At 37.7% G+C, this 13,745-nt stretch overlaps 1 protein-coding gene across 3 annotated transcripts in view; it reads right to left on the bottom strand.

Moving 5' to 3' along the window:
• CADM2 (cell adhesion molecule 2) overlaps positions 1-13,745 on the bottom strand; it is a 1,267,951-nt gene that overhangs the window by 349,425 nt on the left and 904,781 nt on the right. The window lies entirely within an intron of this gene.

Genomic DNA, 13,745 nt, shown 5'->3' on the forward strand with positions numbered 1-13,745 from the left:
TGCTTGCAGCAAGCATTGAGCCCTGCTCTGCTGTTTCGAGGTGCTGCGTAATTACTGAAGGCAGCTCCAACAACAGGAGCTTTGTCAAGAGTTTATACCAGCTTGCCAATGCCAAGAGACACCCAATGTCCCTGTGAGGGGAACGGCCAGAAATGGGTGAGTGTATGGACTGAACTTTCCTTTCTCAGTCAGATTTTCCTGGTCTCTGACCATTTCATAATCACATGGGGAATTAGAACTACTAATCTAATCTGTCAAATCATAGACTTCCAAGGAAATTGTGATACATGGTATTGCTGTGTACTTTTACTTAGACCCCAAACTTGGTAGTCATGGGGAACCCAGGCTTGCTAAGAGCACATCTGGGAGCAAGGAGGAGCTCTAGCTCCAGGGACATCTCTCAGGCTAGAAATCACTATCTTGGCTGCCTGCCTCAGGGGCCAGAGTCCTAAAAGTGAGTCCTTGTCATAACTGTGCCTCCAAACTATATGGATGGAACAGCTGCTAGCAAGCACAAGGTTTCTAGGTCAAGAATCCCAGATTGGAAATACAGTGGGCTTGTTCCTTTGGTAACGCTAGCTCTTAGTGGACCAGAGGAGGCTCTCTGATGGCTTTTGTCTGAAGTCCTTAGATATTCCTTTTGTGGAATCTGTGGTAATGAACTGGAAGGACTGGCCCTAATAGCTTGAGGATAAAAATCACTCTTTCCTCGCTGGCCAACCCTCCATCATCTCTTTTGCTATACTGGTGTGGTGACACTCAGAAAGGACATCTTGGTTGTTGCTCATCCCTTTATAACTCAATGCTCCTATTGCAGTCAAGACTGTACTCAAGAATGTGCACAGGCACATAGAACACGGATGCTTCCCTTAGTAGTCCAAGCTTGGGAGGCATTCTGGAAGGCTACTCTGTTGCACTCCAGGTGGCATCAGAGGAAGAGCAAAAATCAGACAAAGGTCCTGGTATTATGGAATTAAATCAGTTTGGGATGCCATCAAGTCTATCTCTGGTGCATCTCCACCCCACCTCAGTGGTAGAACCAGGAGGGATGAGTAAGGCACCTGCATCAGTAAGGGACAGACTAGGTTTGACCAGGGAAGGAAAGCTTCAGTGGAAAGTCTGTCTACACCCCATCTAGAGCAGGGAGGGATGACTCCAGTGGAAAGAAGCCATGGCTGTGGATACCACTTTTTTCTTTTCTTTTTTAATATAAAATTATTTATTTTAATTGGAGGTTAATTACTTTGCAGTATTGTATTGGTTTTGCCATACATATACACTTTTTTTCTTTCTTACAGATGGGAGCTAGCAGTTCCAGAACAACTTCTTTAAAATGTATTTTAAAAAACTGGAATGTTTGATCCCCAGAGTTTAAAAAAGACACACCTGATCTTCTTCTGTGATACTGAATGGCCACAGTATCCTTTGGAAGATGGGAAATGCTGGCCTGTTGAAAGGTCTCAATTATAATACTGTTTTACTATTAGACCAGTTCTGTAGAAAACAAGAGAAACGGGTAGAGGTGACATATGAATTGCTCTTTCTCTCTGTGAGACATGCCAGACTTATGTCCCAAGGGTGAAGATCTGGGTGTGAAACATTAAGCTGCCTCCTGTTCTCTTACTTTGCCCCTGTATCTGGGGCTCCCAACTGAACAGGCTGAGAATTAGGACACCCTTCCAGGAAGGGTTGCCTCAGTCTTGGTAGAAATTCAAACAGTCCCAGTTGCAGTCTAGATTATTTAAAGGATCCAAAAAGTACAGAGAAACCTTTACGGGGCTAACTTTATTTTATGGGCTAACTTTATTTTATGAGCTTGCTTGGAGAGATGTATGTCTTAGGACAGATGCTGACTCCTGACTCAAGAGCTTGAGTTTTAGGGAAGCTACTACTTTTGGAGATGAATGGTTTGAAGGCAAGTGGAAAGAGGGAACATGAAATAGCCCTCCTCCCTACTGGGAGCCAAGCAGTTCCCATAACAGAGCCTGTTTGTCAGATGTATTCTTGAAGGATTCAAGCGAGCACACAGTAAAACTTTAGACTATGCTAAGCTGATTGACATAGAACAGGGAGAGAAGGAAACTCCTGGTAAATTCCTAGATAAACTACAGGAGGCTCTCTGCAAGTTTAATGACGCTGATCCTGAAAGTGCAGAGGGAGAAATGATGGTAAAAGATAGATTTCTCACTTAGTCAGCTCCAGATATCTGCTGTAAGTTATGAAAATAGGCATTTGGATCAAATCAGTCTTTAAAAAACTGTTGCAACTGGCTTAGATGGTATATTATGGTAGAGAATATGAGCAGGAAAATAGGAGGCAAAAAAGAACCAGGCAAAAGACTGAAGCCCCAGAATGGCTGTTAGATCTACTCTGAAACAGCCTGAGAAAAAATGCCCAGAGGAACCCAGGTGAAAAGGGACAGACTTGTTATTACTGTGGGAAGGAGGGGCATCTCAAGCGGGATGCCTCAGGCATCCATGTCCAGTCTGCAAGGGCCACACTGGAGAAGAGACTGCCCTCTGAGGCATAGGCCCCAGGGTTTGAACTCTCAAGACAATCCAGACTAAAGGTTCCCAGGGGCCCTCACACAAGCCCTCGTCCTAATTACACCTGAGGAACCCTGAGTATTAATAGCTGTGTGGGGAGGGGGCAATCAGTAGATTTCTTTGGACACTAGGGCAACTTTCTCTGTGCTCACGGAAGCCCTTGGTTTGCTTTCCTACCATTATGGGGCTGTCTGGATGAGCCAAATACTATTATTTCACTCACCCTTTAAGCTGCCACTGGGACTATGTGCTATTTTCCTATTTTTTCATGAGTTTCTAATCATGCCAGATTCTCCCTCACCCCTTCTGGGGAGCGATATACTGAGCAAAGTCCAGGCCTCTGTTTTCATAAATATGGAACCCACTCTTTTTAATTTAAATCCTAGAGTGTGGACTGATGAAAAAAACTGTGGGTGAAGAACAAAATATTGTTCCTGTTTTTAACAAGCTCAAAGACCCTCACCTATTTTCACATCAAAAGCAGTATTCAATAAAGCCTGACATTAAGGAATGGGTGAAATCTTACTGTACTGACTTCTCATGATGTAAGGGGGAGACCTTAAACTCTAAAGTTCAGAGCAACAATGCTCCATCTTTAAAGCTACTGTAACTCAAGGAGTGTTGAAAGCTCTAGGAATAGAATATCACTTACACTGTTCCTGGAGACCCCACTCTTCAGAAAAAGTTGAAAAGGCTAATGACATTATTAAAAGACACCCATGTAAGCTAACTCAGGAAACACAAGACAGTTGGTTTAAAGTTTGACCCATAGCTTTAATGAGGGCTCCAACTGCCCCTAAGAAGAAGGGGCTGTCTCTATGACAGACTGTTTTTGTGTACAGATATTGTCATGGATCCTGAAGCTTTAGAACTAGCTAAATATGTGACCCAGCTTTCAGCTTTTCAACAGACATTATGAGAACTCTGGGAGGTGACTCCTGACCCAGCCTCCACAATCGGTCTAATTGCTGGGTCTGTGGAGCGCCCATCCCCCCCCGCCACCCCCAATCAACTGAAGACTCCCCATGGTGGTTTTCTCTGCTTCAAGGAAAGGACTTCCTTCAACTCTGCAAAAACCTTCACCAACAACAATCTTATATGACATCTGTTCTTGATCTGATGACATCTAACAATCCTAAAATGGACTGATGTAACTATGGACATAATGTGACTTTTAATTTTGATTATGTTTTAACTTGGCTTAATGACTATTTTGCCTTACATCTGTAACTATATAATGTGGTTTGTTTCTAACTGTCTGAAAGCTTTTAGGTTACAAATGGTTGTTCAAGCTCCTACGAAGGCCACAACCTCCTTCAACTATTACTTGGGGCCCCTGGATCAATATGAGGATTAGGAGAATATATTGCCTCAACAAATTAGGGACAGTGCCCTATCACAGCAGGAAGTAGTTATGAAATGAAAATGATGCCCCTTTCCCTTGGCAACATAAATCTCCTAAAAGAAAAGCGGGAGATGAGAGAGTCAATTCCTAGGTAGGTTGATAAGAAGTCCAGGGTCCCCGAGGAGGAGAGATAGTCTGGAATTCTCAAGGAGGAGGAAAGGACAACCTTTTTTTCTACATTCCTTAGTCTTAGTAAGGATTATACAACAAAAATGGATCCTGATTGAGGACATGTTTCTCTTGAGAACCTTCTGACTAATCCTGTTGTCATAGATTGTATATTATGGGAGGGGGTCTAGTAAGATCTTTACAACCTTGAGATAGTCTTTTGATTTATTGTAATAACCAATTTAAAAAATATATAATTCCCTTGCTAAGACTAGCGAGGGGGCAATCTCTCTCCTCCTTCTGATGTCTATGTCAGAAGCTTTCTCTGTCTCTTTTTAAATTTTAATAAAACACTGCCACACAAAAGCTCTTGAGTGATCAAGCCTGGTCCCTGGTCCCAAAGCTAAATCTTCTCCTTCAGAGATCACAAATCCGACACTGTTCACCATAAGCTATCAGTTTCTAGATCAAGTGCATGTACAGTTGAACTCTGAATGTAGAGAACATGATTTAAAAGTAAGCATACATATCAATATTAGATATGAGGAATTAATCTGAGCTGGGAAACTACAGAACTACTTAAGAAAGCCAGAAGGCAGTTGGCTTCAAGTATTTAGTGGTAGGTTTGGAAGGCATCACTGACTTAATGGACATGAGTTTGAGCAAGCTCCGGGAGCTGGTGATGGACAGGGAAGCCTGGCATGCTGCAGTCCATGGAGTCACAAATAGTCAGACATGACTGAGTGACTGAACTGAAATGAACCATGGGGCAAATGCCTTCTACAGGAGAAGAGCAATTAATGGAACGAAGACAGCTGACTTACAGAATTGAAATTTCTTTTGTTAAAGTTTTTCTTTTTTTTAATTGAAGTATAATTGATTTATAATGTGTTAGCTTCTGGTGTACAGCAAAGTGATTCAGTCTTTTTCCATTACATAAGATACTGCATACACTAGGGACTTGTCCATACATAGTGATGTGAATTGTTATGGCAATTTGGAAAAACTAGAAAACCTTGGTAAACAGACAGACAATACAAGATAATTAGGGCCTCCTATTCCTTATAGTTTCAGGGGAGAAGCAAAAATGAAGAGAGAGAATAAAAAGACAGTGAAATTGGTATGGTAAGAACCCAAGCGGAGCAAAATTAGTCCCTCAACAAATATAAAGGAAAGTCACTGTACACTGAAAAAATACTCACAGAAGCAAACCTTTGGAATTAGTGTGAAAAAAAAGTTAATTATTTGATGTCCACATTGTCAGAAAACATTTATTATACCTAATTTATGACTTAAGCTATTGGACTAAACTAGCCAGTTTGTTAGTACAGTTCTCATTGGGACAAAGCATGCAACCACAACAAATTGCTTATCTATTGGAAGAGTAAAACGTTCCACAAATTAAAGTGAGTAGGAATAGCACAATTTATCTATAGGTAGCAGTGCTATTTCCAAGGTAAAATTATCTGATTAAGCTAAATCTATTTGTAAGAGTAAGAATTAAATGCCCTCATCTCATATCAGAGATCTCATCTGCCCTGTGCTCATGATTCTTAATAACTGAAATAAATTAATTGATAATTGTTTTGAATGCAGGCTTGGGTGTCACATTTTTTTTTAAAATTACCACTAATAGATTCTCTTATGAGGTATCTAATTTTTTATTCATATTGAGGCAATTGTTTGATTTTACCTATTCTCAGTACTTCCTCACCTGTAAATGCAAGTGCTTTGACATTTAAAATTAAAGTAGTTTTATATCTTCAAAATAAGAACATTCTCTGACACTGTATTCCCCACAATGAATGCAACTTGCATTTTATATAGTTTTTCAATAATTTTATTGTCATCTTATTCATTTTCCAGCCATTTTATTATTTCCCCTTACTTTTTCCTCTTTCTCAATTATATGTCCAAGTTAATTTTTGGATCTGTCATATATATTTGTACAAAATACTGATGAAGTGAGGCAGTTATATAATTTTAAAAGTAAATGAATCCTGTCTAATTTGTTTAAACCACAATAGTGTAGTCATTTCCCTGCCAGTTTTAGAAGTGATAATATGATTGATATCTTAAAACTTAGTAGCCATATTCCAACCTATTTCAAGATAATAGTTTCTTTTAAGGCCACAGAGAATTTTTTGACAACAAAAACAACATGATTCTATTCTTTCAAAATTTCTTTTGTATGTAAATCAGTACTAGTCAAAGTTTAATAACAAAATATGTAAACTGATAATGCAATCTTCCATTCAATTATGTTATGTGGAAGTCAATGATAAATAGAATACTCCAGGGCAAATTGTGATGTTTACCTTTTGGGGAAAAGTTTTTGCAAAAATCAGTGTCATCTTTTGAAATTAAATCCTACAGATATATTCATTTTTGAACATGTCTTAATATTTTAGATTTTACTTTATATATAAAATATGCTATCATTATTTTTAACTAGTAATTTACACACACATTCAACAAATATTTTGGAAATGAATAGAAGAATAATTAAATGTGGTTGAACGAATGCGTCACTAAATACATTTCCAGTTGCTACATTTTAAAACAGAACAATTGCAGTTAATAAGGAACATACATTTTATTTCAGTATATCTCTACTAGGCTGTGAACATATTTGTTTGTTTGTTTGTTTTTAAGAAATCTCCTAAAAATTGCTGCTGCTGCTGCTACTAAGTCGCTTCAGTTGTGTCTGACTCTGTGCGACCCCATAGACGGCAGCCCACCAGGCTCCCCTGTCCCTGGGATTTTCCAGGCCAGAACACTGGAGTGGGTTGCCATTTCCTTCTCCAACTTAAAAATTGCTAGGACTTTTAAAAACTTAACTTCTCCCAATTTGCCTTTTTATTAAAACAATAGCAACAACTAGTTGAGGTAATTCACGATGAGGTAATTCACAATGATTTAAATAGCTATGCAAGAAATATTCATTAAACATATTTTGCTCTAATAAATATGAAGTCAAATTATTATGCTGAAATGATCTCTTGGCTATGATAGATGTATTAAATAAGATTTGCATGTGAAAGACCTCAAAGTTTTTGTTAATACTTTCCAAAAGGCTTTTAAGGAGTTTTTAAATTTATCTCTCTTTAGCTGTATAGCTATATTTCACCTAAATCTAAATTTATCCCCTAGTTGTATAACAAAGAAACTATGTCATGCATGAAGCATAACATTTTATTTGAAGATAAATTTCTAGTTTACAATGAGTCAAATATCAGATTACATAAAAATATCTGTATTTTTAGGGTGTATTCAGATACACAGGTATTTGCCTATTGCAAAGTATCCATTGGAATATGCTATCAGAAACTAGTTCACGTGCCATTGAGAATACATTACTAGGATTCTTATACTCTGGTTAGGCAGCCAAGAGATTTGACCATCTTTTCCAAGATGACTTTTGGCTAAGATGGAAGATAATTATGCACTATTTGGTAACTGTTCAAGTTAAACAGTATTCCTGCCTTGTATCTAAGAGAGTGTTTATTAAGTGAACCCAATGTCCATCAGATGATTATCCCATTTTGAAGAAAACAGATTACATGGAAAAAATTTGGAATCCTACTCTGATAGTACAAAAGTACAAAGTAAAGTTGCTCAGTTGTGTCCAACTCTTTGCGATCCCATAGACTGTAGCCTACCAGGCTCCTCCATCCATGGAATTTTCCAGGCAAGCATATTGGATTGGGTTGCCATTTCCTTCTCCAGGGGATATTCCCAACCCAGGGATTGAACCTGGGTCTCCCACATTGCAGGCAGATGCTTTACTGTCTGAGCTACCAGGGATAGTAGATGGCTTTTATTTACCCAGGGTGGAAAAGTACATAAATAGTGAGCTAAATTAGCTTATGCCACACATTTTATTACTACTTTGATGTTACTAAAATAACCTCATGTTGAATTATACTCAAGAATCTATGCATAAGTAGGTTTATTCGGGTGTGTTAAAAAATAATAATAACTAGAATATGCAATTAAGATGCGCAGGTTCTTATATGACTTTTAGCATGTTATTCTTCAAAAGTTTTTTTTTAATAATGTTTTATCCTCCATGAATTATTTATAAGTGAAGCATTTCAATTATAAGAATGAAAAATGTAGATACGAATTATTTTAAGGAAAGAAGATGTAATCTAAACAAAACGAAAAGACAACCCATAGAATGGGAGAAAATATATGCAAATAAAGTGACCAAAAAGGGATTAATCTCCAAAACATACAAACATCTCACACAGCTCAATATCAGAAAAAAAAAAAAAACCTCCAATCAAAAACTGTGTGGAAGATCTAAATAGGCGTTTCCCAAAGAAATCATATACATGGACAAAAGGTAAGTAAAAATGTGCTCAGCATTAAAAATTATTATTATTAGAAGAATGTGAAGCAACACTACAATAAGGTATCATCTCACACTGGTCAGATTGCCTATCATGAAAAATCTACAAACAATAAATTCTAGAGAGAGGGTGGAGAAAAGGCATTCCTCCTACAGTATTGGTGGGAATGTAGTTTTCCCTGGTAGTTCAGGGAAAGCATCTGCTTGCAATGTGGGAAACCCAGGTTCAATCCCTGGGTTGGGAAAATCCCCTGGAGAAGGAAATGGCAACCCACTCCAGTACTCTTGCCAGAAAAATTCCATGGACGGAGGAGTCTGGTAGGCTACAGTCTATGGGATCACAAAGAGTTGGACACAACTGAGCAACTTTAGTTTGTACTTATGAAGAACAGTAGGGAAGTTCCTTAAAAAGCTAAAAATAGAGCTACCATATGATCCCATGGTATGTCGCCATTGCTGTGACACCAAGGCCATCCCACTCCTTGGCATATACCTGGGGAAAACCATAATTTGCAAAGATACATACACCACAATGTTCACTAGAGCACTGTTTATAACAGTCAGGGCATGGAAACAACCTAAAGTCCATTAACAGAGGAATGATAAGGGAGATGTAGCAGTTATATACAATGAAATATTACTCAACCTTAACAAAGAACAAAATAATGCAGGAACATGGATAACCCTAGAGATTGTCATAGGCTTCCCTGGTAGCTCAGTGGTAAAGAATCTGCCTGCCAATGCAGGAGATGCAGGTTCAACCTCTGGGTCAGGGAAGATCCTCAGGAGGAGGAAATTCTTGCCTGGGAAATTCTCATGGACAGAGGAGCTTAGCTGGCGATTATAGTCCATGGGGTTGCAAAAGAGTCGGACGTGACTTAGCAACTAAACAGCAACAAAGAACTTTCATATTGGATGAAGTATGTCAGACAAAGACATATTATCACTTATATGTGGAATCTTAAAAAATGGTACAAATGAACTTATTTACAAAACAAAAGTAGAGTCACAGATGTGGAAAACAATCATGGTTACCAGAGGGAAAAGAGGGAAGATAAATTGGAAGATTGAGTTTTACATATGTGTGTGCTCGGTCACTCAGTCATGTCTGACTCTTTGTGGGTCCATGGATTATAGCCTGCCAGGCTCCTCTGTCTATGGAATTTTCCAGGCAAGAATACTGGAGCAGGTTGCCATTTCCTATTCCATGGGATCTTCCTACCCCAAGGATCGAACCTGAGTTTGTTGTGTCTCCTGCATTGGCAGGCGGATTCTTTACCACCAGTGCCACCTGGGAAGCCCTTTACATATACACTGTATTATATATGTGTGTGTGCTAAGTCTCTTCAGTCATGTTCATCTCTTTGTCACCCTATGAAGCATAGCCCGTCAGGCTCCTCTGTACACAGGACTCTCCAGGCAAGAATACTGGAGTGCATTGCTGTACCCTCTTTCAGAGGATCTTCCCATCCCAGGGATTGAACCCAGGTCTCTTATGTCTCTTGCATTTGCAGGTGGGTTCTTTACTACTAGCACCACCTGGGAAACCAATACACACACTACTATATATAAAACAGGTAATTAATAAGGACCTATTGTATAGCATGGCTTCCCTGGAGGCTCAGTTGGTAAAGAATCTTCCTGCAATGCAGGAGACCCAGGTTCGATCTCTGGGTGGGGAAGATCCTCTGGAGAAGGAAATGGTAATCCACTCCAATATTCTTGCCTGGAAAGTGGGCTACTGTCCATGGGGTCGCAAAGAGTTGGACATGACTTAGAGACTAAACCACAATTTTATAGGACCATTGTAGATCACATGGAACTCTACTCAATACTCTGTAATGACCTATATGAGAAAATAATATAAAAGAGTGGATATATGTATAGTTGATTCATTTTACTGTACAGCAGAAATTAACATAACATTGTAAATCAATCAAACCCTAACAAAAATTTAAAATATAAAAAAATTTAAAATTACCTTATACAATTAATAAAATTAATATCTGGATATTAATTTGTTGTTTTAAAGATACTTTTATATACTCTTTTGATTGTTGTAACTCTATAATAGGTAATACTGATATTTTTATCCCTATTTTACTGGTATGAGATAAGTAGAAGAGGAGATACTAAAACCCAGGTATTCTGATAACCTCCAAAGCCTTTAACATTACACTTTGCTCCTGATAAATATGTTACACTATGCTGTCAAGTGAAAGGATTTTTTTCCATTAAAAGCTTATAATAATCACTCTATCTGATTTGAAAAATATACTTGAATTTATTTTTAGTGTAATTTAGCTGTTAGCCTTATAGCACTTGTTCTGAAAATGTCTTGCCCCAAAATGTCTAACTGTTATACACTGATCACTGTATTTCTCCTTATTACAGATTGTTTCTGTTTAGAAACCTGTAAGAAGCCACAAACCTTGGGGTTTTAATTACAGACTTTCTAAACCACCATACAACAGCTTTAGAATAAGTAAATACCAATTTTACTAACATGACAGGAGCCAACTGAATAGCGTCCCAGATCTTGCCTTTTGGATGAGAAGTGTTTAGATAGAATAAAAAGTATTACAATGATTTATTTATGATGAAAATGAGGCTATAAACTTTAAGTAATGGTGCACAAAGTAATTGCTGTAAAAAGTGGTACCATGTTTTGGTGACAAATGAGTTAAGTTTATCCACATGTCCACAAGAAAACTCAAGACTGTATTTGAATTTTAAGAAGAAAGGAGAGGGGGATAAAGAAGCTTCGTTAAATCAAGTGAAAAATAACATTCTTTTAAATTTGAAAATAGAATTTTCTTTCCATCCTGAGCCATACTAGTTTGTAATGTGCAACCTGAAGAGGGGCAATAAAGTAGTAAATACTGAGAATACAGATTTCCTCTTTTTGGGCTCCAAAATCAGAAAACAATTGCTTCTTGGCAGGAAAGTGATAACAAACCTAGACAGTATGTTGAAAAGCAGAGCAAGTACTTTGTTGACAAAGATCCATGTAGTTAAGGCTATGATCTTCCCAGTGGTCACACATGGTTGTGAAAACTGGACCATAAGGAAAGGCAGAACACCAAAGAATTGATGCCTTTGAACTGTGGTGCTGGAGAAGAATCCTAAAAGTCACTTGGACAGCAAGATCAAGCCAATCGATCTTAAGGGAAATCAACTCTGAATACTCACTGGAAGGACTGATGCTGAAGCTGCAGTATTTTGGCCATCTGATGTGAACAGATGACTCATTGGAAAAGTCCCTGATGCTGGGAAAGATCAAGAACAGAAGGAGAAGAGGACATAAGAGGATGAGATAGCTGGATGGCATCACCGATGCAATGAACATGAACTTGGGCAAATTCTAGGAGATGGTGAGGGACAGGGAGGCCTGGCATGCTGCAGTCCACGGGGTAGCAAAGAGTCAGACTGGGCAACTGAACAGCAAAAACAAAATACCAAGAAACTCCACAAAGCAAATATCGTCAAAGCCCTTGTACAGTGAGAAGTAAAAACCAGAAACGAGGTCAAATAAAGCTTCAGTTTAAAAACAAGTAAAATTATCTGTATTTTGACCGACTGACTTATAATAAAATTTCATGAATATACTTTTTAACCCTGCTACCCTCTTCTGAGTAAAACATTTTAAATTAGTTATGCCTAAAGCTTTCCTAGAACATTATTCATCTTATTGAAAAACTAATTACCTTCTCACTTTCCCATGAAGAAATAAGTGAGGTTAACATGAGGTGAGTGAATGAGAAAACCAAAAGAAAGAATAATAAGAATGAAAAACAACTAAACGTGTATTGGGAGAATATTTTCTTCACCAATATACCCAACAAGGTAAGTCCGATTGATTGTTTTCCCCTGATAAGAGCTCATCACTATTCTGCTTTAGTGCCATTCCCATCCCCAGCCTTACCTGAGTGGATGGAACCTAGATAAATGCACTTAAACAAATGAATAGGATTAGATGAATTTTTGTATTGATTAACCTGACATCTTTAGACGTTTTAAAAAATTAAGAGCTTGAACTCAGTAGTCAGTATGTCAGATTTGGAACTGTTCCCCTGCCTCTTAATCATTTTGTTAGCTTAAACATATTTCTTAACCCTTTGTTTTATTTTCCTCACTTTTATAAATGAGCATAATAAAAGCATCTATCTCAAATAGTTTTAGGAGGACTAAATTAGAAAAGACATAACAAATGTTTAGTGTAATGCCTGGCATATAGGAAATGTATTTGCAGTTATAATTATTGTTGTCATCTAGAGAAAAATTACAGTAATAAATTTATATCTTTAAAAAAATTAGTGATTTATCATATATAGTGATGACTTCAGCAATTTTCATAAAGTGAGGTAAACTAGAAATGGATTAAGAAAAGAATCTTAATGCTCAACATTGCTAATTATTAGAGAAATGCAAATCAAAACCACAATGAGGTATCATCTCACACCAGTCAGAATGTCCACCACTAAAATGTCCACAAATAACAAATGCTGGGAAGGGTGCAGAGAAAAGGGAATCCACTTGCACTGGAAATGGAAGTGTAAATTGGTGCATTGACTATGGAGAACAGTATGGGGGTTCTTCAAAAAACTAAAAATAGAGTTGCCATATGATGCTGCAATCTCACTCCTGGGCATATGCTTGGAGAAAACTCTAATTCCACAAGATACATGAACCCCAGTATTCACTGTAGCATTATTTACAATAGTTCAAGACATAGAAACAAAGTTGAATAATCCTCAGCCATATTAAAAGAAATAATGCCATTTCCAGCAGCATGGATAGTCCTAGATATTATCATACTAACTGAAGTATGTCAGAGAGAGGCAAATACCATATGATATCACTTACATGTGAATCTAAAATGTGACACAAATGAACCTACCTATGAAATAGAAACAGACTCACAGACACAGAGAGCAGACTTGTGGTTGCCAAGCGGGGGAGGTGGGGGAGGCAATGACTGGGACTTTGGGATTAGCAGATGCACACTATTATATATAGAAGAAATGAACAACAGGATCCTACTGCATAGCACAGGGGACTATTCAATACCCTGTGGTAAACCATAATGGAAAAAACATGAAAAATAATGCATATATTTATATGTGCAACTGAGTCACTTTGCTGAAACAGTAGAAACTAATATGTTTGTAAATCTACTATATTTCAATAAAATTGACTTATTAAAAAAATGAAAACATTCTTAATTTTATAAAAGGTACCATCTCAGAGCCTTCCACCCGGGACCCTTGTGTATGTTATAGAAACATACATGTTTTAAATTTCCTTACATATTTCTAACATGTCCAAC

The sequence above is a fragment of the Bos grunniens genome, chromosome 1, assembly GCF_055505025.1.
Source record: "Bos grunniens cultivar Pamir isolate PY7600 chromosome 1, Bosgru_T2T1.0, whole genome shotgun sequence".
NCBI lineage: Eukaryota > Metazoa > Chordata > Mammalia > Artiodactyla > Bovidae > Bos > Bos grunniens.